This window comes from Staurois parvus, unplaced genomic scaffold, assembly GCF_062004578.1.
Source record: "Staurois parvus isolate SC_StPar_1 unplaced genomic scaffold, SC_StPar_1.0 ptg000358l, whole genome shotgun sequence".
NCBI lineage: Eukaryota > Metazoa > Chordata > Amphibia > Anura > Ranidae > Staurois > Staurois parvus.
This window is the reverse complement of record NW_028318154.1, coordinates 2,852,472-2,870,621: the sequence shown is the minus strand read 5'-3', so window position 1 is coordinate 2,870,621 and position 18,150 is coordinate 2,852,472. Positions and strand designations below refer to the sequence as shown.

The following is an 18,150-nucleotide window of genomic DNA, read 5'->3' as shown; positions in this document are numbered from 1 at the left end:
CCAGTGAGGAGGAAGAGAACCAGGACAGTAGCTTCTCTTGTTCACATCACTTGATCGGGATTGGGCTTGTGCAAGTGTTAGAGGGGAGCACGAGGAGATATATTCTGAAGGTTTTTTTTACCTTCATGCATAGAATGCAGGCTTTACAACCACTTTAAGGTGGATGTAGTGTATAGTGTGTTGGCATATACAGTATGTGTTTTATATTAAGGATTACAGACTTTTTCTATTCTTTTTTTAACCCATTTTGAAATACTTTAAATAAATATTTCATATGCTCATATTTACAAGTTGCAGCCAGTCATTGGAGTCAGTTCTCTTTTTTTAAATTAATTTTTCTGCTTGATTTAGCCACTTTGCAGTGGAATTGCTGTGATTGACAACATATATACCACTGGACAAGGAGAAAGGACACACCACCACCCCTCTTTGTGACTGTAGGACTTCATCAGCAGTTTATTTTGACAGGACGTGAGCAGTAACTACTGAATTTTATTGTTAAAAATCCCAGTAAGCTCTGAAGATACTGTATCATGGAAGTACCCCATATTAATTATCTGTAAGCCTGTGATTTTATAAAACCAAGCACAATTTGGGCTTATGCATAGGCAGTTTGGCCCAAATAGTGTAAACACTTCTGGGCACAAGCGAATTATAAGTGCAGCCACCTGACTTTAGGTGCTGCTAGTAGCCTGTCCAAAATAATAACAGGCTGAAATACACTGCGTCTGTACTCAGATGGATGCTGTTCCAGGTGGTACTCATTTAGGTCCATATGTGTTAAGGGTTGTGGGCTCTTTATGCCGAGTACCACTCAGAGTGGCTTGTTATGTAGAGTTGCTATGTATTTCAGCCTGTCATTGATTTTGCCAAGTTTCTGGTAGCAGACTGTGCACTGAACGTTTGCTTCCTTTGAACCAAAAAATGCCAGGTTCTTACATTATGGTGGCCAAACTGTCCATTTGTTTGAGCTCCTATAGCTTTCAGTAGGCCAAGAACTATTTGTACATTGCATTTTGGTTATGTACATCAGTTAACATATGCCTCAGTATGTCCTTATTGTGAAACGATTCCAGTGTGGACCATGTTGTTGGTTGGATGCTCACTCCCTGCCTTACAGGAGTAAAAACCAACAGTTTTCTTGTCCTAGCAATAAGGCAGTATGCGGGGACATATTGAGGTATATGGTAACTCAGGGGTTGGCAAACTGCGGCTCTCCAGCTGTTGCAAGACTACAAGTTCCATCATGCCCCTGCAAGTCATAGGAGTCATGCTTGTAACTTCCGGTCTTTGCAATGCCTCATGGGAAATGTAGTTCCACAACAGCTGGAGAGACGCAGTTTGCCCACCCCTGTGTTAACTGATGTACATAACCAAAATGCCATGTACAAATAGTTCTTGGCCTACTGAAAGCTATAGGAGCTCAAACGCATGGACAGTTTGGCCACCATAATGTAAGAACCTGGCATTTTTTGGTGCAAAGGAAGCAAATGTTCAGTGTACAGTCTGCTATCAGAATTTTGTCAAAATTGCAAATTGGGAGGTTTTCGGCCAGGCTTCTAGAATTGCAAAAATGTCTTACAGGTATATAAAAAAAAAATAATGAACATTTTACAAAGCTGCACAACTTTTAATACTTTCTGGGGCCCCTTGATTATATAGGTTATTTTCTGGAAAAGGTGATCTTAGCCTCTAACAAACCTGCTGACAGCCATTCTCGAAGAATGCCTTCCCTGATATATAAACAGCTCTGTCCAATTCTGTTGAATTTATAGTGATTAGACAGTGATCGTCTAATGTCTGTGGGCACTGTTAATAGAATTACTCTTCGAATGAGTACCTCATTGCTGAAAAAAGTGCTATAAAGTACTTACTGAAAATCAGTTTGCGCCACAAAAGTGCATGACACTGGTAGAGGTAACTCTTATTTCCCAACTGCTGTCTGTCTTAAAAAAGATATACCTAAACATTGCCTGTGACTGGGGTTATAAAGTCACTTGAAAAGGACTAAGTGGTAGTTCTTTCACTACTTCTATCCACTCTAAACCAGAGAAATGCACTTCAACTTGATAGAAGATGCACACTCTTCACCATCCGTAGATTGAAGTTCCCTCTGGCGGTAGCTGGAATATCTTCATTATACTCACAGAGATTTAAACCCAATCATAGCATAAAATGAAGTTCATGTTACAGTCATCTCCTCTTTGCTTTTCATTTATATTTTATGGTGTATGAAGAGATGGCTCCTTTGAATATAAATTGAGCAGATTATGTGGTTTCAAGTCAATACAAACTCATTCATACCTTTGAAGTCAGAGCATTTACGTTTCAAAGCCTCATGGCCACATAACTAGGACAGTATTGATGAAAACAAACTATTCTAAATGTATCCTTGTAAAACATTGCTCTGAGCACCTGCTGTTTGAGTACATTACACTTAAGTTTTATATTATACACCCAATATCACCAGGGAGCTCAGCTGTGTTCTTATGCGTCTCTGAGTTTGTGCTTTAGAGCAGCACTGCGACCTTTTCTTCCATCCACTATAGAAGAAGCTGGAGAATATCAACATGAAATATGCACCGTAACCATTAACCAAATACTTTTGTCAGTAACTGTTGTAAATACAAAAAATTTCAGGTATGGTAGTAGAAGACAGCTGGTTAAAGGCAAGACTTATTACAGTAATATTAAAGGCAATTTTTTTGTTTTAAACAAATAACAAACTTCATACTTACCTTTCTGTGCAGTGGGTTTGCACAAAGCAGTCCTGATCCTTCTCTTCTCAGGTCCCCTGCCGGTGCTCCTGGACCCTCCCTCCTGCCTAGTGCTCCGAGAGCAAGCAGCTTGCTATGGGGGCACCCAAGCAGGCATGCTCCTGAGCCACTGCTCTGCATATCCATTCACACACAGAGCCATGCCTCGGTCCCGCCCCCTCTCTCTCCTCATTGGCTCACTGCCTGTGATTCAAAGCAGCGGGAGCCAATGGTTCTTGCTGCTGTCTCAGCCAATGAGGAGGGAGAGTCCCTGGAGAGCTGAGGCTGTAATGCACTTCGCTGGGTTGCAACAGGGCTCAGGTAAGTATTATGGAGGCCTGCTGCACACATACCATAGAATGCATGAAGGTAAAAAGCCATTAAAACTACTTTAAGCCTAAATGTTCAAAAATGTTATGCATAACTATGATAACAAAAAGAATATTTCCTACCATATTTCTATTATATTACGGTTCTGCAGATAAATTGAATGCTGGGACAAGACTATTGAATCATGCTTTCTGTTGTTGGATGCTCCTCTGTTAATTTACAAAAGGATTTTCTTGATGTTATAATTATACCCTTACAGGTCACTGAAAACTGTAACCTGCTTCCTTACTGTCTATAATCTGAAATATAATAGAAACTAGTTTAACAAGAAGCATGGGAAAATTTGTCTCTACACAACAATATTGACCAATATATGCTTCATCTGCTTTCCCAGATTACCTTGTGGTTGCCTGTTTGTAGTCCTGCTGACTAAAAGGGGTTTATGGCATGTTGTTTTTACATGCACACAGATGTCAGATTTAATTTTTATGTACCTGCAGAATGCCATTAAGTTTACGGACTGTTTCCTGTACTATTAAAAAATTGGTTATGCAATATGTCAGTTATTTTTAATGGTTCAAAAAACTTTGCATACAACTGGTACTGCTGGTGGTTGATACCCATTGTGTGTGGTGTAGCAATATATATTTAAAAATGTTTATTTTTATCAATTTAAAAAATTCAAAGTGAGCGAACAGAAGAAAAATCTAAATCAATAAAAAATTTGGTGTGACTACCCTTTGGCTTCAAACCGGTATCAGTTCTTACACTTGCACACTTTGTACACTTGCACAAAATCAGAGGTTTTGTAGGATTCAGGCGTATGAGTAGCCAATTATACCAAGCAGGTGCTAATGATCATCAATTTCATATGTAGGTTGAAACACAAACATTAACTGAAACAGAAACAGCTGTGTAGGAGGCTTAGAACTGGATGAGGAATAGTCATACTCTGCTACTAAGGTGAGGTTGTGGAAAACCATTTCATGTCACAGGTCATACACTATTGTAAGACTGAGCACAGCAACAAGACACAAGGTAATTATACTGCATCAGCAAGGTCTCTTCCAGGCAAAGATTGCAAAGCAGACTGGGGTTTAATAATGTGCTGTTTAAGCTCTTTTGAAGAAGCATGAAGAAACAGAAAACAGTGAGGATCATAGACACAGTGGCCAGCCAAGGAAACTTAATGCAGCAGTTTAAAGAGACATCATGCTTACTTCTCTCTAACATCAGAAGATGTCCAGCAATGCCATCAGAAACTAAACTGGTGGAAGCCAGTGGGACCCAGGTACACCCATCTACTGTCCAGAGATGTGTGGCCAGAAGTCGTCTTCATGGAAGTGTAGCACCCTCTTAGTGCAGCTAGGGGGAGCTAGACCCTAATGGTTAATCAGGAGCTGGTTAGCAGCTCAGGTGTGATAGCCAGAGGGGTCAAATTGTGGTCAGGGCTGAGAGACTCTGCAGGCCAGCCCCTCTGGAATTTATCCCTGCTGTGAGGCTTTCGGAGGGGGGGCCTTGGAGGCAGTGGGTGGATCTGAGGAGTGGCTGGCTGCACTCTTGAGGGACCTCAGGCTTGGCAAGGGGCTAGGACTCCCTTAAAAGTGTAAGAGGCTGCTCAGTAGCAGGAGTATGGTGGTGGAAGAGGAGTGTGGAGCAGGAATATCTGAGGCTGGAGGTGGAAGGCTGCCAGGAGGCCTAGTGAGATGGGGCCTGCCTGCGAGCCTGGAGCTGAAAAGGAGAAAAACTTGGGACTCACTGGCCCCCAGATAGAGGACCATCTGTATGGCAGGGAAGGAGCAGCCCAGCTGATATGACTGGTAGCAGCAGCCACCTTGCAAGCGTTACAGGAGAGGATCTGAGTGAGTACATCTGCACCCCCTGTGAGGATAGGGGAAGGAGCACTCTACTGGGAAACCAGATTAGCCCCTTACTATTGACTGTTTATCTTAATTAAAGGGTCAGGAGCCAGATCCCCTGCTCAAGAAGAAAGTTTCCTGATTGCTGGGTAAAGCAGAGTTCATCTAGGGCAGGGGTGTCAAACTGGCGGCTCTCCAGCTGTTGAGAAACTACAAGTCTCATTATGCCTCTACCATTGGGAGTCATGCTTGTAATTGTCAATCTTGCAATGCCTCATGGGACTTGTAGTTTGGAAACAGCTGGAAGTCCGCCAGTTTGACACCTGTGATCTAGGGTCTGTGGTGGTACAACTAGGAGCTGCTGGCTAGCACTCCACTAGAGAATGTGTTGCTGAAGAAGAGAAGCTTGTGAATAGTTCAGAATGATGTCCTCAGGTATTGGTTCCCTTGGGCATGCCCCCCCCCTTACCCTATCCATGTTCTGATCCCCTAAATAAATACCAAAAGCAAAGCTCAAGGACTGGTTCCTGTCTCCGGATGAAAGTTTGTTTGGGAAATGCTTAATGACTGGCCATTCAGGTCCATAGAGGGGGAGCTGGTGCTACATAACAATTATGGCCAAAAAGCCAGACCTCCGACATAGAAACAAGGCTAAGCAACTCAACTATGCATGAAAACATAGGAACTGGGTGCAGAAAGATAGTAAGAGGTGCTCTGGACTGATGAGTCAAAATTTGAAATATTTGGCTCTAGTAGAAGGCAGTTTATTCGTCGAAGGGCTGGAAAGCGGTACAGTAATGAGTGTCTACCGGGAACAGTGAAGCAGGGAAGGGTTTCCTTGCAAGTTTGGTGCAGCTTTTCTGCAATTGGAGTTGGAAATGTAGTCAGGATCAATGGTGTCTTCAATGTTTAGAAATACAGGCAGATATTTATCCATTATTCCATGCCATCAGAAAGGCATATGATTGTCTCCAAATTTATTCTGCAGCAGGACAATGATCCCAGACTTACATTCCCTTGCATTTTCCTTGGTGAAAATGCTGTTCATAGGGGCTTTAATCCTGTAATCTAAAACTAAAAAGAAAAGTTTGGGATCAACATGCAGTTTAAGTTAAAGAAGGTTGTACCCGATCAGCTTTGTCTCAATTAAAATTGGTGTAGTGACATACAAGAACAAAAACACAGCCTTTTCCTGACAAATTGGAGATATCATAGTATCATAACAACATGGCAATACATAGACATTTGGTCTGCCCACAACAGTCTGAGTTGTGTTTTTGTATTTTAGAAACAGATTTTAAATGGTTCGATGTATTTTATGTATAATATTTTCACAGCTGTGATGTTTTATACTTGATACTTTTTTGTCCCCCAAAGACCAATATTGTAGAGAAGGTTTCTGAGTGAGAGATAAATCCTGTTTCACAACTCGCTCCAGTTGTGTCAGAGGAGTTATGTGGGAAAGGCAGTATTTTTACACATAAGGACTACATTTGGCTAGGATGCAGACTGAGCTGTAATAAAACATTTTTCCTTAAGGTTTAGCATGATAATACTTCATATGTTATCTTCTGCATGCTTACTCATGAAGATGAGGAGCATAGGTTTTATTACCAATTAAAGTATTTGTAATTGGACTTGTAAAAGGGTGTGAACATTGGATGGAAGTTGTGTCAACTTTGTATGGAAGAATTTATATATAGATGTCTTGGTTTGCTAAAGGACTGGGAATCATAAACAATGGCCATTTTTTAAAGTGGAACGTTAGTCAGAAATTAAGTCCTGCTTGACCACTTCAGGCTGGCCCCTTTTGCAGGTATAGCTATGTAAAACATTAACAATAAGTCCCTATACTGTTTAAAATCCAGTAATACACTGTCTCACCCTGCTCTGCAGATGCTCAGTTGCTCTCTATTTTTCAGCACCGTGTCGAAAATCAGAGCCACTAGAGGCTGATCTGCTGATAGCCTAAGGATTTACTACTGCTCAGGGGCACTGGGCTTCAGCAAAATGGCAGCCTCCAACATGAACAATGCTGGAGGCAATTTACTGCACACACTAATTTTGGTAGCATAACTATTAATGTGGAATGTATGTGGTAAAGAACATAATCTTTTATTAAATTGTTATGGGTAAACTTCCGATTAAAATATAAAGTGCTACATAGCCTTTTTTTAAATCTTTTTTTTTCATATAAGCACTTCTGATCTAGCATTTTACAACCTCTTCCTGTCTACATGCTTGTCCTTCAGTAGCGGCTGCTTGTAATTTCATAGGACAGGTTTCTTAATGTTGGCAATATACCTGTGTAACGTGTGTCAATGGGTGATTATAGTCTCCACTGAATAAAAAGCTGCCCTATGATAGGAAGTGCCTGGAAAAGGACCTTCATGGTCGGATAACCCGATATTTCTTTAAAGGATAAGTTTACTTTTTAGACAAAAATAATAAATGCACATGGTTTTTGTAGGTAAAAAAAATGTGCAATTATTATTTTTGTATAGAGGAGCCTGGAAAGCATTGCACCAGCGATCAGTAGATCGCTGATGCCATGCAGGTTTGCTGCAGACCTGTGAGAATATCTTCTTGCCATATGGGATGTACGGTCAAGAAGATATATTGACAGGAAGCTTCAATAAACTACGATGGCGCTCCACAGCACCGTGGTAGTTCATTGAAAACTACAAGCCGACAGCTGCTAAGGACTTGCAGTTCATTCACAGAAGTCCGTGAATGAATGATGCGGATGTCTGGGCGGAGCCCCATTGGGCCGCGCTGTTTTCAAATTTGACAGGTAGTACGGGGAGAAGTCTCCCCATACTGTCTGTCAGGGGGAGGGAGGGCGTTGGGCACGGCTGTGACTATGGGAACATGTAACATGTTCCACCCTAAAAACAGGTGGAACATGTTCCCAAAGGTGAACTTACCCTTTAACCACTTGCCCTCCTAAGGATTTACCCCCCTTCCTGACCGGGCCATTACGGCACTGTGCTATTTTAACCTCCCTGGCGGTATTCCCGAGTGTGGCTCAGGGTAAAGTTTCAGTACCAAAAGCGGTAACCCCGAGCTACACTCGGGAATACCATGCGGCGCTGCTCCGGGATCCCTCGATCACTTACCTTGTCCTGCGCTCCCACGATGTCCCTCCTGCAGTGTCCCCTGTAATGTCCTCCGGGGGATGCCGGCATCTCTCATCTGGGTTCTGTCTCCTGCAAGCGTCGGGATGTACGGAGATGGAACGGCGGGAAATTTGAAAATGACAAAAGTGACATTCACTAAATTCACTAAAATCACATACTAAAACATTACTGTATCAAACCATTTCACATACATTTTGGCCCTACTGCTTTGTCCTGTGCCCTGCCTGCATTTTTACCTTTCTTTATGCCTGGAAACTGAGAAAAGTCCATGGCGTCCAAAAAGCGTCCCTTTAGGTCAAAAGCGGTTTTAGACCAGCTAGAAAACAGCGATAGTAAATTAGAACCACTTGCAGAATTGAGTGATAATGATTTGTGGGGAAATTCGTCATCAGACACTGAAAACGAATTTGCGACTTTGCTCAGTGATGTGCGAACGTGGCGCCCTATTTCAAATTTCAGTGTTTTTGGTTTGATTATATTATTGAATTAAATTATTTTATTATTATTTTTTAGGATTTTTTATTAAATTATAATTTATGATTTCGTGTTTCAAATTGTAACATACCCGGAATGTTTACTAGACTCTTGTTCGGACAGATTTCAGTGAGTTATTCCTAAAAATTACAGGCCTACAATAAAAAAAATATTTCCATGCAAAAAAATGTACTGCTTTGAGCACAGAAATATGGACATAATCAGACCGCTAGGGAGGTTAACTGACAATTGCACGGTCATGCTATGCTGCACCCAAATTAAATTTACGTTCTTTTTTTTCCCACAAATAGAGCTTTCTCTTGGTGGTATTTGATGGCCTGTGCATTTTTCATTTTTTGCGCTATAAAAAAAAGACCACCAATTTTGAGAAAAAAAACAATATTTTTGACTTTTTGCTATTAAAAATATCCAGTAAAAAAATTAAGAAATCAAATTTCGTCATCAATTTAGGCCAAAATGTATTCTGCTACATGTCTTTGCTAAAAAAAATCCCAATACCTGTAAATTAATTGATTTACGTGAAAGTTGCAGCATTTACAAATGGCGGTATAGATACTGGAATTTTTTTTTTTTGTACTAGATCAGCGACTTATAGCAGGACTGCTGCTGGCGTTCTGACACTGGGGGGAACTGACTTGGTGTCACTGACATCCCTAGTGACACCAATACAATGATCAGTGCTAGTAAAAAGCACTGACACTGTACTAATGGCACTGGGCAGGAAGGGGTTAACATGTGAGACGATCAAGGGGTTAACTGTGTGCTGTTTCACTGTGTGCTGTGTAAGCGCACTGCTTTGTCTCTGTTGTTTATACAGGTCTCTCCCCCGCCCCGTTGGAGATACTCTCTGATCACCGGGTCCCAGTGATTGACAGCCGAGGCTGCGAATAGCGGTGTGGGTGGGTGCCCGCATGACAGGCCTGCACCTCTTACCTGGAACTGCAAAATCACGTATATATATATATGTGATTTTGCACACCCGCGCCGCCCTGTAGCAGCATTTCTGCTATAGGGTGGCGCGGAAGCGGTTAAAGAAAGCTGAAGATGTTCGAATAATAAAAATTTCTTTTGACATTAAATTAACATGTTAAAGTTTCAGATTGTGTCTGGGTTTACACATATTTTTCAAAGAAGATCATATACATTAAATTCTTTACAGTCCGGGGGCTTACTGTAAAGTTCATATCAGACATTAAACATTACCAACGAGTTATTATTATAGGTTCACACTGCTGCAATCCTATTTTCATCCGATTTTCAGTGTGATTATGTAATGCAACTTGGATGCGGTGTGCATATTCTGTGAGGCTAAAGTCACACTGGAATTGCACCAAAGTAGTACAGGAACCTCTTCTAAAATCACCCCATGCTGAGTTGCATTGATGTGAAAGACACTATTGAAAACCATGTGATTTCTATTCTCATGCGATTTTGTGCAACTCAAGTCGCATCTGAAATTGCACTTGAGTGAATGGTGCCTAAATATTATAGTAAGCCCCTAAAATGATATTGTGCTTATTGGATCATGCTGGTTATTTAAATGCCCAGCCAGATTCTCTCTGAAAAAATGGTGGTGCTCTTTGATATTAAGTTCATAGGTAATGTCCACCCACTATCCCCCATCCAGGTCCTAAGCTTCCAGCTGGATTTTTTTTATTTTCTTTGCTTTATAAGGAATAGAGAAGTAGAAATGAAAATATAATAACACTGATGCAAGAGGAGGAATGAGGCACCAAGACCGGTAATCAGAGCCTGCAGCTATGGTGGGGAATTTTTCAATGTATTTTTGTATGAAATAGTGGGACCTTTGTATTGAAAATGTAGGCCACAAAACCTGCCACATTCATCCATTGTTCATAGTTGTGATTTTCAACAAGAAGAAAAGAATATATTAATGAACATCATATGTTTATTAAAGTATCACTGCAGAATTGGTGCAGTTACAATTACAGTGCAGTCATAAAGTATTCAGACCCCCTCCACTTTTTTTCAATTTTGTTATGTTGCAGCCTGATACTACAGTTGTTTTAATTCATTTTTTTATCTAATTAATCTACACTCAGTACCCCATAATGACAAAGTGAAAACAGAATTTTAGAAATGTCTGTGAGACGCACCTGTCTAGCCACTCTGCCAGAAAGCCCAGATCAGTGGAGGGCTGTTGTGATGGTTGTCCTACTGGAACTTTGTCCCATCTCCACACAGGATCTCTGGAGCTCAGTAAGAGTGACCATCGGGTTCTTGGTGACCTCTCTTACTAAGTCCCTTCTCCCCTGATTGATCAGTTTGTCCGAGCAACTATCTCTTGGAAGAGTCCTGGTTGTGCCAAACTTATTCCATTTGAGAATTATGGAGGCCACTGTGCTCTTGGGAACCTTCAGTACAGCAGACATTTTTTTGTAGCCTTCCCCAGATCTGTGCCTAGCAATAAACCTGTATCTGAGCTCTGCAGGCAGTTCCTTTGATCTCATGGCTTTTGTTCTGATACAGTATGCATTGTCAGCTGAGTCTTTTTTAGAGAGGTATGTACCTTTCCAAATCCTGTTCAGTCAATTTAATTTACCACAGGTGGACTCCAATCAAGGTGTAGAAACATCTCGGCAACTATCAAGAGAAACGAGAGGCACTGGAGCTAAATTTCAGGTGTTGCAAAGAGTCTGAATACTTATGCCAATGTGATATTTCAGTTTTTTCTTTTTAATAAATTTACAGACATTTCTAAAATTCTGTTTTCACATTATAGGGTTCTGAGTATAGATTAATGAGAAAAAAAAAAGAATTGAAACAACTGTAGTAGCAACCTGCAAGATAATAAAACTAAAAAAAAAAAAAAAGGGAAGGCGGTCTGAATACTTTATGAATGCACTGTGTATTGTACTGTTTTACACTCTTACATTTCAGAAAATACAAATTGTTCTCTAAATGGCACCCATGTTGAGAGATCTCCTGTGTTCAGAATGCAGCAGGGCAGCTGCTCAGCACGGGACCCTAAAAGCAAGTGAAGATCACTGAAGTAGCGGTGTCTACTTCAGTGATTTCCAGCTTACAGGTCATCAGCCAGTTCTAGTATTGGCATGCCTCCCTTTACATGCACATTAACTTTAATGGCATCCAAGTCTTAGTTTGTAGGGTTCAATATTGAGTTGGCCCACCCTTTGCAGGTATAACAGCTTCAACTCTTCTGGGAAGGCTGTCCACAAGGTTTAGGAGTGTGTCTATGGGAATGTTTGACCATTCTTCCAGAAGCTCATTTGTAAGGTCAGGCACTGATGTCAGACGAAAAGGCCTGGCTCACAGTCTCCACTCTAAGTCATCCCAAATGTGTTCTATCAGGTTGAGGTCAGGACTCTGTGCAGGTCAGTCAAGTTCCTCTACCCAAAATTTGCTCATCCATGTCTTTATGGACTTTGCTGTGTGCACTGGTGCTCGGTCATGTTGAAACAGGAAGGGGCCATCCCCAAAGTTGGGAGCATGAAATTGTCCAAAATGTCTTGGTATGCTGACCCTTTAAGAGTTCCCTTCACTGGAACTAAGGGGCCAAGCCCAACCCCACACCATAATCCCCCCTAAACCAAAGATTACATGTAGCACAATGCAGTCCAGTCAGGCATGTACCATTCTGGCAAACCCAGACATGTCCATTGGATTGCCAGACAGAGAAACGTGATTTGTCAGTCCAGAGAACATGTCTCCACTGCTCTAGAGTTCAGTGGTGGTGTACTTTACACCACTGCATCCGACGCTTTGCATTACACTTGGTGATGTAAGGTCTGGATGCAGCTGCTCAGTTATGCAAACCCATTCCATGAAGCTCTTTATGCACTGTTGTTGTTCTAATCTGAAGGCCACATGAAGTTAGGAGGTCTCTAGTTATTGACCCTGCAAACAGTTGGTGACTTCTGTGCGCTGCAGCATGTGCTGACCCTGCTCTGTCATTTTACGTAGCCTACCACTTCTTGGCTGAGTTGCTGTTCTCAGTTGCTTCCACTTATAATACCACAAACTGTTGACCGTGGAATATTTAGTAGCAAGGAAATTTCATGGATGGACTTATTGCACAGGTGGCAACCTATCACGGTACCATGTTTAAATTCAATGAGCTCCTGAGAGCGGCCCATTCTTTCACAAATGTTTATAGAAGCAGTCTGCATGCCTAGGTGCTTGATTTTATACACCTGTGGCCATGGAGGTGATTGGAACACCTGATTTCAATGATTTGGAGTAGTGTCCCATTAGTTTTGGCAATACAGTGTAGTTACCTTGGTCAAGCTTAAGTCCGATATGAATTATTGTTATTTAACAAAATAAAATGTAAATTATTTTGTTGAGAGAAAAGCAATTTTCTGTAGATGACCTGTACACAAGGAAAAATGTTCCTTCATTACTCCCCATGCACTGTAAGAAGGAAAGTTACATCATTTGCACTCCTTCCACCCTTGCAATGTATCTCAGCAAAAATTAAACCCCTTTTATTTTAACTCCCAGCTCTGTGCAAACCTTAGAAAAGCAGTGATCCAGTCACACAAGCAGGCAAAGATATGTCTCAAAATAAGCACAGAATGCTCCCTGGATGCCAGAAAGGAGCATTTGAGATTTTTAGAAAATCATAACAGCTACAGATTGAAATACACCACACACACCTGTATAAATGAAGCAGAATTTTCCTGATTTCTTTGTTTTCCCAGAGTTTGCATATTGTTTTATTAAACACTTTTTTAGAATGCAATTCACTTTGCTGACTTTAATTCCCATTATTTTCTCTGGATCTTTTCACGCTACATTTCACCCTTGAGTTATGGCAAAATTAAATGAGAACAAGTGTCACAGGTGTGCTTCCAGACACTGTTTTATTACTGTCTTTGGTATCTTCTGCATTCTCCACTTATATTTCCTCACCTGAGTGTAGATATCTCAAGGGACTGCTCTGTCTTCTGTTAAATTTGTTCCAACTTTAGGTTCAGTTTTATTATTTTAACAGCAGTGTTCCAAGTTGGACTTAAATAATAGGAGCATTGCAGACCACACATTATGTGCTTGTATCTATTACAAAACAAAAAAAATTGCTCTAGTCTGTGAGATGACTGTATTTTTTCCTAACCTTTGTTATCACCTGCATATTGAAGTTCTGAAACAAAACTTCAATGGCACCCTGGAACCTATTAGTTAAATTAAAAAATAATTGCAGAGCTATGTGTCAGAAGTAACTATATAAATATGAATCCTCATGATAACTGTACAGCCTTGGATAAGCCAGTTGCAGACTCTGCAGGAAACATTCATTTTGCTTACTTTGTACATACTGACTATGGTGCAGTGAAATGTGTGCGGTATGCACAGAAGCTGGAGCCTTCAAAGTGCACTATATTAAAGAGGAACTGAACTGTGGAAACTGTGCCAGGCAGAGGGTAAAGGACTAGTCAGGAATTTTGTGTGTAGGCTACCTGCAACTGACTATTTCCCCGTTACTTACTTAGCTTGTCTTTGTGTGGAGGTGGTGATCTTGCTAGAGGCATTTCTTTCTTACAGTATGTTAGTCATGTCATATCCAGTGATCAAGAAGGGGGAATAATCAAAAAGCAGAAATGGAGGTGCAGAAAGCACAGATTGTTACTATAGATAAAGTAAAAGCAGGGCAATCCTTGCAGATCCTGAGGTACTGCTTCCTCCCCAGCAAGGAGAACAATGAGTAGCACAGTAGTGACATCACTAATTGCTATTCCAACTCTTTTCAAACTAATAATTAAAAGCAACAGTGCCTTAGATTTCAATATATATATATATATTGTAACGGGGTTCGCTCGGCAGCGGGTGTGTGTGACCCCCTGGATGGGTGCACAACACAAAAACACAGGCACAGCACAACAACAGTGGAGGTGAAAAACAAAATGGTGCAGTTTATTTACAATATTTACAGGAACACGTCAAACCAAAAGAAACATCAAATCAAATCCTGGCCAACTTGGCTACTTACTGTACAAATAGCTTCCCTAGCTATCCCCTAGGTACAGCTGGATGCTATACCTAGTCCCTGTTAGTTGGAGGCTAGCCACACAGGCTTTTGTCTCACTGCACTCAGATCGTATGTTGCTCCCCAGTCAGTTCAGGCACAGATCTGGTTCCAGGATGGAGCAACTCCCTAAGCAGGCTGGGAAGTTTTTTAAAGGCCTTAATGAGCCCACTACCTTCAGCTGGGCTCATTACCTCAGTGCTGAAGGACTCAGCACTTCCCCCTAGTGGATCAAATCCAAATAGCGTCTAAACCTTGGACAAATATATCGTCCATCCAGGATGCAACCAGGTGATTTCACCTGCCTACTGTCACAATACAGATATGTGGCTCAGGGCACGGAGTGTGCTATTTTTCATGAGGAATTCACTGGTTGGCTAGAGAAGTAAGACAATGGTGTGCTTGTGCGTTCTCTCTCCCAAGCCAGCCTTGTGTTTCCATAAGACACACAGAGCACTGCTCGGCCCTGCTCAGTGCTTTCTCCTCACTAGTTGTGATTGATAACAGCAGGTGCTAGTGGTTCCCACTGCTGTTTGTGAGCCAATGAGAAGAGAGGGAGCCTCTGCTCTCTTGCACATTGTTGGATCAAGATTGGTAAGGGGGAGCTGGGGAGCTGCTTGCAGAAGGTTTTCTTACTTTAATGCATAGAATGCATTAAGGTAAAAAGAAACCTTCTGCCTTCAGAACCACTTTAAGTGTTGAAGCAATTAGCAGCAATGATGGTTCCCCAAGAGTACCATTTCTTAGTGCTGCCAAATGTTTGAGGGAGGAATTGGCCCTCTGTGGCACTGAGATGTACAGTTACCGTAAAGAGATTCCTTCATGTATTCACAAAATAGAAACTGCTATTGCCAGTGGCCAAGCCGCATTCGTCCATCCTTAGTATTTACACTGATAAGGTGTATGTATGGAAAGGCAATGCTGGGGCAAAGCAGTATTGCAATTTTTGGTGACCCTCTTTCATGTAAGAATTTTAGCTGAAGCAAACCTTATGTGTGTTCCATTATAGAGTACAAATAGAAGACTGTTCGTGCTTGAAAAAGGCCTATATCTTCAAAGTAAAACCTCATGTTCTACTTGAAAATGAAATGTAACTCATCTGTGAAAATAACCGAGATACCTTAGTTTTCCATTTTTTTTAAACTGCCTATTATAGATTGGATGATTCTTTTTTACAGTGAATAATCATCCACAGCCTTTGATAACAAGTAAAAAAAAACATTCTTACAACACTTCTCTAATTAGTTCATGTGTGAATAGCTTAGGTTACTGAAATTAATTGCGAAAACATAGCTTAGCATGATGTGCAGACACTGCTCCTAGAGATCATTGTGGCGAAGATACTTTTTCTTAGTTCTTAATGTGTGGTTTTGTAATAATCTGCTTTTGAGAGAGTAGAGTTCATAAATACAGTTTTATGTTAACTCATTGTGTTCTGAAAACCCATACAAAAATTTAGAAGATTCTAGGTGTGCAACATGTGGGTCAATATCTCAAATAGGAATTTTGAGATCACTAGGTTGCCAAGTTCAATGTACATTGGCAAGAACATATTTTGGCATCTAGAGCAGGGTTCTCCAAACTATGGCCCTCCAGATGTTGAAGTTCTACAAGTCCCATCATGCCTCTGCGTGTGGGAGTCTTGCAAGGCCTCATGAGACCTGCAGTTCCTCAACACCTGGAGAGCCATAGTTTGGAGACCCCTGATCTAGAGCAAAGGTGGAACTGAAGTTTGGGATCCCGTGCAAACACTCAGAATACTGCGGTCACAAATTTAAAAGTTTGCCTGCCATTGGGGGTAGATCTTTTCAAATTTGTGGCCCCAAGTGTTCCTCCACTTTCTCAATAGCATATGTGTGTGTAGTCCAAAGCCTGTAAACAGAGAACTTCTGCCCATTAACCTAACTCTAATCAAAACAGATATTACGTGGTGAATGTAACAGATGTCACAGCAAAACTTTTCTATCTAGAAAAGGTACACAGAGTTGCAGAGCTACAAGAAATGCATGGTTAAATTAAACCTATCCTGAGATAAACATAGAGGAAACCATTGCAACGCCTATTTTCCTGCATATTATGAAGACTCTCTGGTTTCAATATTTGGGTCATTAACTTCTGATTTGCATATTTGTTCTGGAATATGTTTCTCTGAAAATGGTAATCGGTCAGCATAACAGTAAGGTATATCTAGCACATATGGAAGGAGGTCAGCAGTGGAAGGCCCCATATTTAACCTAGTTGCATGGGAGATACTTATGAGGTTTTATGTTGCTCTACACCATGTTACTTAGGTTCCATTTTGCCATATAATATGTGTAAAGGAAATTTGTAAATTCTGTATAAAATTGTATTCCATTTTGTATGCTTTGCCTATGTATTGTACACTGCAATCCTTGTGCACAGGGCACTATTAACTATTATGTTTATATACCTTCAAGTCCTGATTAGAAATTAGCCTGTCTATGTAATGTCCCTTGTCACCATAAAAGTACAATTGTAATATTAATGTGATACCTACGTAATCATGTGTATAAATAACTTCAAACGCACCAAATAAACAGGACAGTTATTTGGAAAGATGCTGAGTGTATCTTTTTTGTGCCTGTTCCCTTTTGCAGTAGTTATTAATTTTGAACCACTAATCAATATGAGGATAGGAGTTGCCTATCTATAAAATTTTCAGTATTAATGTTCAGAACGCATGTAACTGAAGTGTTATGTCACTTTATATATTGTGTGTTACACAAATATCATAGGCTCAGTTTATTAAGATAGATAAGTTATTATACGCCAGTAACTTATTTTTATGTCTTGATCATTTTCTCCTAAAATGTCCACAAATCACAAACATAAATTTCACTACAATGTCTTTTTTTTTGCACATAAAGTTGGCATTTTATCTTGTGAAATTATATTTCATCACCACCTCAGATGGCTTTTTTTTCCTGCTCCCCCCATAGATAGCTTTTGAGACACCTAGATATCACCATCCTGAAGCTGGTGTTAGGGTTAAATAAACAAATAAACTTAATACTGTGCTGCGAATGTAAAGTCTTAATTCGCATTGTTTCTTTGTTTATTTACATTTATGTTGTGGGAACACAATTTTTGATGCTAGCAGCAGCTTTATACATAATCATTCATTACATTGTCACTTTTAGGTAGCGCAGGAGATATTTTTTTCATCTTTGGTGTTAGGGATAACCTCATTTAACTCTGATATTTTTTTTCGTAAGGGACAATAAATTAACACTACATTGTAATACCACCAGTAGTGTTAATTCCTTTACAACAGCTCTACGAATATATGTGGCTTCTTGGCATGTGGACCTTAATGCTGAGAGGCCGCATATATGCATACCAGAATGTAAACCAAACTGTGCCTAGAGCACATGCCCTGCGTGCTCCCGGAACAGTTACTGGCAGCTAATGGAAAGCTCCCAATCTTTACTTGCGATTGGGAGCTTTCTGACCATGTGACCACTGTGACAGCCAGTCAGCAATCACATAAGCAGAAACCCTGCCCTGCCTCCTGGCATCTGAAACCCCTTAAAGGGCCAAGG

At 40.7% G+C, this 18,150-nt stretch overlaps 1 protein-coding gene across 1 annotated transcript in view; it reads left to right on the top strand.

Annotated features, from left to right (window-relative positions):
• The window catches only part of COMMD10 (COMM domain containing 10), a 516,815-nt gene that overhangs the window by 480,465 nt on the left and 18,200 nt on the right, over nt 1-18,150 (top strand). The window lies entirely within an intron of this gene.